At 39.1% G+C, this 6,795-nt stretch overlaps 1 pseudogene; it reads right to left on the bottom strand.

Moving 5' to 3' along the window:
- Positions 1-5,736: 5,736 nt before the first annotated feature.
- LOC120604621 (coiled-coil domain-containing protein 58-like) lies at positions 5,737-6,128 on the bottom strand (annotated as a pseudogene).
- Positions 6,129-6,795: the final 667 nt, after the last annotated feature.

The following is a 6,795-nucleotide window of genomic DNA, read 5'->3' as shown; positions in this document are numbered from 1 at the left end:
TCATACCACTTTCTTAAGGAATGAATTCCACTTGAAGGTTTAGTAATTGTTAATACTTCAGGCTTTACAGTCAGACTGCATGGGTTATAATCCTGGCTATGGAAGCTTAGGCAATTTATTTAACCCTTCTGTGCCTGTTTTCTCATCTATAAAATAGGTATATGATAGCTCCTAACTCATAAAATTGTTTTTAAAATTAAACAAACAAAAACATGTGTGCTGCACCCTATTTTTCTATTTTAAGTAAAATGTATGCTTCTCTTTAATATCCTTTGAGAAGACATATTTTTGACATTTTCATTCTACTGTATTTTATTAAACATAATTTAGTTTCATTTCATAAATTCCAAATGTCCTGCAGCAGTATGAGAACTGGCCTTCACATTAGAAAACATGGGTTTGAATCTTGACCTTGACACTTACTAGCTCTGTGCCCTTGCCTCATTTCTTATCTCCCTGAGCCCAGTTTCCTCACATGGAAAAAAGGGCTAATACTGATAGCCGAATGAACTGAAATGTGTGTGCTTCCCAAAGCTCACATGTTGAAGCTCTAATCTCCAATGCGATGGCATTTGGAGGTGAGGCCTTGGGATGTAATTAGGTTTACATGAGGTCATGAGGGTGGAGCCCCCATGATGGAATTTGTGTCCTTATAAGAAGAGGAAGACATACTAGAGCATGCTCTCTCTCGCTCTCGCTCTCGCTCTCCCTCTCTCTCTCTCCCTCTCTCTCTCCCTCTCCCTCTCTCCTTTCCATCTTGTGAGGGCACAGCAAGAAGACAGCCATCTACAAAGAGGAAGAGAGTTCTCACCAGACATCAGATCTGCCAGTACCTAATTTGATCTTGGACTTCTCACCCTCCGGAATTGTGAAAAATAAATGTTTATTGTTTAAGCCACCTAGTCTATGGTATTTTATTATATCAGTCCAAACTCACTAAGACAGATGCATTCCTCATAGAATTGTTAGAAAGTATGACATAGGTTATAAGTTTCCCTGGAAATCCATTCTCTTCTTCTTACGAACTTAATCAAAATGTTAGCTAGGCATATAGCCAACTAGAATAAAGTCCAGGGCCAGCTTCATGGACACACAACCTGTGTAATCTCACAGGCTCTACAAACAGAAGGACTCCACATTTGTTTTAATTCTATATTGTTGCCATCTTGAAATTTTTAATAATTTTATCACTAAACTTGTGTTTTGTAAGTGAAGTCTAATGGGACAAAGGAGCATGTGTGTGAGCAGAGAAAATATGTACACTACACATGCTCACCATTTCTAAGCACCCTATTTGCATGTAGCATTCACATTGCCCTGTGAACACAAATTCTAGTGAACCCATGATGTGTGGGAGTTCAGCAAGATTCAAAGCAAGTTGAGAGGTAAGTGTGCGTTATGTCTATGACTGAGCACCATAGTCTGAATGTTTCTGTGCCCCCAACATTTGTATCCTAAAATCTTAATCCCCACAAGAGATGGTGTTAGGAGGTGGGACATTTGGGTGGTACTTAGGTCATGAGGGCAGAGTCCCCATGAAGGAGATTAACGCTTTTATAAAGGAGGCTCCACAGAGCGCCAGTACCCATTCCACCACGTGAGGAGAGAGTTAAAGGGGGCCAACTATAAACCGAGAAGGCCTTCACCAGAACGCCACTACGCTGCAACTTGATCTTAGAATTCCAACCTCTAGAATGGTGAAAAATAAATTTTTCTTGTTTATAAGCCGCATAGTCTGTGGTGCTTTGTTATAACAGCCCAAACAGATTAAGACACTGAGTAAGCAGGTGCACTGACAGTCCCCAAGGCCACACTTAACCATTCAAACCACAACTTGCTTTAAATACAAAAAGGCAACATAATTCTAAGACACGCAAATGATAGAGGAACCCTACCATATCCTTGTGTTAATTCCCCATATTAACGAATCACTTTACATTGAAAATGATAACATAGAAGGAAAAGGAAAGATAGGGAAACTTACAGTTCCTTTTCATTTTAGTTCTTCCTTACTCCTCCATAAGCTGAAGGTAGAAAGTGTTGGCAGAATACGTACATATCAAGAAGTAATTTATTTTTAAAAATTGATTTATTTTTGTGCAACGTTCTCACTGTTCTAATAAGAATTAAATGCTAATACATGTAGAAGCTACCAAACACAAATCATGGAGTTTTGGTTGTCTCTGCATAAAAGCGAAATACTCTCATATTTGCATTTAGAACAGACATTGCACAATATAAAGAAGAATAGTAAAATCAATGCTGGTAATTTAAAATTTTAATTTTTCTTTACTTAGAACAACATGAAGGACGTGGTTCCATAGTGTAGCAGTTAGCACGTCTGCTCTATACACAGAAGGTCCTGGGTTCGCCCCTCTGTGGAGCTAAAGTCCATGGTCTACAGCCATGCCACCCTGAACAAGCCCAGTGTCTGATCTCGGAAGCTAAGTAGAGTCGGGCCTGGTTAGTACTTGGATGGGAGACCACCTAGGAAGAGCAGACGCTGTAGGCATAAATAATAATAATAAGTAATAATTTTAAAAAAGAACATTAAATAGTGAAAACAAACAAACAAACAAACAGGAAAAACAAACTAACATGACAAGTTAAAAGAGAGACCTAGGAAAAAAGAAAAAGCTTTATGATTTAGCATTTTTAACAATTCTTTCCTTCTTCTTGTAAAAGGGGCACCACATTTTTATACTGCACTGGTACCACAAGTTATGCAGCCAGCCCTGATAAAGACTAAATTTCTCAGCATCTCTTGCAACTAGGTGTGGCCTTGTGACTTACTGCAAGCAGATTCCTTGGCAGTTTTAGGGATCCATCCCAATAGATAGTGGAGATGGGCCTTTGATCCTTTCTCCACCTGCAATGTAGATGCTACCACTTTAGACCTTGAGTTCAAGAGCCACCTCCTATGGTTGGTGAAGCAGAGAGTTAGAAGCAGAGAGTTAGAAGTCAGAACCACCATACTAGGTTAGGACTATGGATTGCCAAACTGTTACAGCTTGTGAAATGGATTTCATGAAATGACTCACGAGATACCTACATTAGTAACTCAATAAAGCCTAGATTTTTGTTTTTATTGTTTGCTTGTTTTTTAATCAACTATGAAAAGAACTATTATTTTTCAAATTTTTCTTTGGAACAGTTCAGCACACTCAGACTATCTACAGTCCCCAGCATGGGTGTCATTGTTTCAAGCCTCCACTTTACTCTGCTAACTATATGTGGTCATGCTTTTTATGTACATGTCAGTGCCAGCCGATTCAGCTATGTTCCTTTTGTACATATCACGATCAAAACTAACCTCTGACACCTGGAGAGGAAGTTTTTAAATCATTCAGACAAGCAAAAGATTGACACCTTCAAGTAAATTCCAGCCGTAAGAAAAAAACAATACACTCTTCTGCAGAAAGTCTTAGCAGGACATTGTGGAGAAGCCTGGAGAAAGCACTTCTCTGCCAATTACTCACTGTTTTGCTCATAATTAAATCAATAGACATTAGGGAGCTTAGAGATTGGCTGACTTTCAACACCCATAAAAAAGATGCAAGATTAGGAGAAGACAGTCAATATGTCTTTATACATCAAATATTCTGTAAACTCTTATCTCAAATCTGTGCAATAATGTGCTTCTGTTGGTATTTTATTTTCCCCCTCAGTCAGGGTGTAACTTTCCAAAGTAGGTTAAAGATGACAATGATAAGAAACTAAAAACATCATTATTCATGACATACCTGACCACACCATTAGACAGTGAGTTATCTGAGGGCTGGGGCTGTCTTTGTGCTTCTTTGTTACCTCTGCTGGTAACTGGCTGGCACATAGCAAGTGCTCATTAAATGTTTGCTTAACTAATTAACAAATGAATCAATGAATAAATAAATAGTTTTAGCAGATACTCGTAAAACTCATTTTAAGATGGCTAAAGTTTTAAGGGCTTATAAATTTTTATATCATAAGCAAGATTTCAAGTCTTAATAAAATATCCATAAGCTCGAAGATAGCCCAGATCTAAAAACATAACACAGCCATGAATAATGTAGCTGACATCCTACCCTGAAGGCCTACTTATTTAGAATTCTGCTCCATTCTGAGAAGACAGAATAAGGGAGATAGTTTAATTAATAATAGCTTCTTAGATTTACTGAAGATATAAATAACCTTAGAGAAGGAGTTTAGAATTTATAATAATTCTCCAGGTGATTGCTCCTATAAAGGGTTCATTGTTTAGTGATAATCGACTCCCTCCAAAAAATTCTCTAGATGAGATCATGGGGCAATGTGGCAGTGGGAGCCAATGTAAAAGAAATTTAATGATCAAATTAAATGTTTAGATATTAATGTAAAGGATGTGTTATTTTGCATCCTCTCCGCATCAATGTCCCCTTTTCTTGGTAAAAGCACCTTAACTTTCTTTAGAAAAACCATTCCCTTTCTCACCTCCCAGGAAAAGAAATATACCCAGAGCACATGTCCCAGGCCTCGCCCTATTTCCCTAGCTGCAGTGATTGATTCAGGGACAGGCCCATGACCCTTCTAGGCCAATCATGCTCCTTTCCTGGTATTTGAATCTTAAGCTAAGTGATAAAAAGACTAAACATGATTGGCGTTCCTTCATCCTAGCAACAGAGTCCTTGCAAAACTGTCCTTGTGTTTGCCCTTCTCTGAGTTTTGATTTATTCCAAAAAAAGATCCTATTTTCCTTCTCCCCTCATCAAAAAAAAAAAATCTCATTTTTGTTTCCTCTAACCAGAGTATGCTTCTCTTACTCATAACCAAAGATCCTTATATAAATATTTTTCATAAAGTCCAGTTAGCATAGTATGAAGCCTCATGTGCCAAGCTAAGACATTTACACTTCGGCCAATGAGCAAAGGGGGCATATCAAAAGGCGTCCAGCCAGGGAAACATATGGTGAGATTTGTGTATTGATGAAGCATAAGGTGAACTGGAAAGAAGAGAGGTGTCACCCGAGAAAGAGAAAATGCAGACTTGAGGCGATAAAAAGACCATGAGAATGGAGAGGAGAAAGGGCTCCTGGTTGTACAACCAAAGTAGCATCATTGGCAAAGGAAGTGGTCCAGACATCAGGCTCTGGTGCTGGTACCAGAGAGCACAGGAAGAGAAGCAGGTTCATCTCAGAACTTGAGCAATACAACTGTAGGACATCCTGAGTGCTGTCAAAAGCATAACTGGTTCCAGCGAAGAAGATAGATTTGGAAATCAGGGGGTGTTTTTGTTTTTGTTTTTGTTTTTTGTATTGTTGTGTGTGTCTGTGTGTGTGTGTGTTTTTGGTTGTATTTTCATAAAATTATTTTAATAATTACAATTTTTTTAAAGAATCAATGTAAGATAGCAATTGATTTCTCCATATTTATCATAATTATTTATACTTGAGGTCTTGGCTAAGTGGGGGTTGAAATTAACAAAATGTCTTGGGTGATTCAGAAATCATCCTAGGAAGTCTGCCTTGTTGATGTCTGTCATGCTTGGCTCTTATGAGATGACTTGGTCTGTAAAAACAAAGAAGAAAGAAAAAGGAAGGAAAGAAGGAAGGAAGGAAGGAAAGAAGGAAGGAAGGAAGGAAGGAAGGAAGGAAGGAATAGTGCTGAAGGAAGGAAGAAAAGGAAGAAGGAAGGAAGGAAGGAAGGAAGGAAGGAAGGAAAAGCACACAGACAGATAGACCGAACGAACGAACCTCAATTCATTCTTTGGAATGAATTGACTTCAGCAGCTTTCATTAAACACATTCCAGCTCCTGTCCTTTACCACTTCTGCAAAATTCAGTTCTGACTGCATTAATTTCAATTTTGTCTGTTCTTTTCTAAGTTACTTTAATAATGTTAAATCTTCTACATTTTTTTCTATCTCTACTCAGAGGTTTTTTTACTGCTGATGAGATCTGAGCTATACAATTTTTTATGACTGTTCCTACTTGCATGAGCTGCCATCGAAGACTCATAAAGGTTTGGCTGCATTAATTTCTCTGCAAAGGAAGCTGTTGGAACTATAGTGTTTAAATGATGTACTATTCTGTCTTCAATCCTCCCCATCGCCTTGCGTAATTCCTGGAATTCTATAAACTCTTCATATTTCACACCGCCACTACGCACTGCCATATTAGACTAGGAATCAGTTTTGAATCAATGTCCTAAACAAGTCTATAGTACTTATTCATGAGGCAGTTACCAGCAGGCTCTTGGAGACCCACTACCCCATCCCTATCCTTTTTGAGACCTCAACAGCTACCAGATTTTAAGGCTCCCTAATCCTTGGATCTACTGTGCCATATTCAGACTTAACTGCTTATATGCTCTGAGAACTGTTTCTTGCCCTTCCCTTACCCTTCTATGTACATTTCCCAGGATCCCTTGACCTCTGGCTGTTTCTGGCTGCTTCTGGAGAGTAGGAGGAGGGAAGAAACCAGGGTATTTCTCCCTCTTTTACTCCGCTTTGGGTGGCTCCGTCAGCAGGGGCTGAATTTTCTCCATGGTCCCAGATCCCACAGGACAACCCTTCCCCCTGTGGTCTCAGGCCTGAGCTGGCAGCTCCACCATATTTCCAGCTCCCTCTAGGTGGCCTCTTCCCATTGCCTCTCCATCACTTGGTAGTGACTTTCTGCTATTGCAAAGCTGGTGTATTTCATCAACCTCTATGGCTTTTTAGCTATTCCATTATCTGCAATCGATTCCCTATATTAAATTCTCTTCATTTGCAATCTTAAAGTGGCTTCTGTTTTTCTGAACTCTGACTTAGCAGCTAGTATATGGGGCAGTGCGGGGACTG

Source organism: Pteropus medius, unplaced genomic scaffold (assembly GCF_902729225.1).
Source record: "Pteropus medius unplaced genomic scaffold, Ma_sr-lr_union100, whole genome shotgun sequence".
In the NCBI taxonomy this organism is placed as follows: Eukaryota; Metazoa; Chordata; class Mammalia; order Chiroptera; family Pteropodidae; genus Pteropus; species Pteropus medius.
The sequence above is the reverse complement of the archived record's forward strand: the minus strand, read 5'-3'. Positions and strand labels throughout refer to the sequence as shown.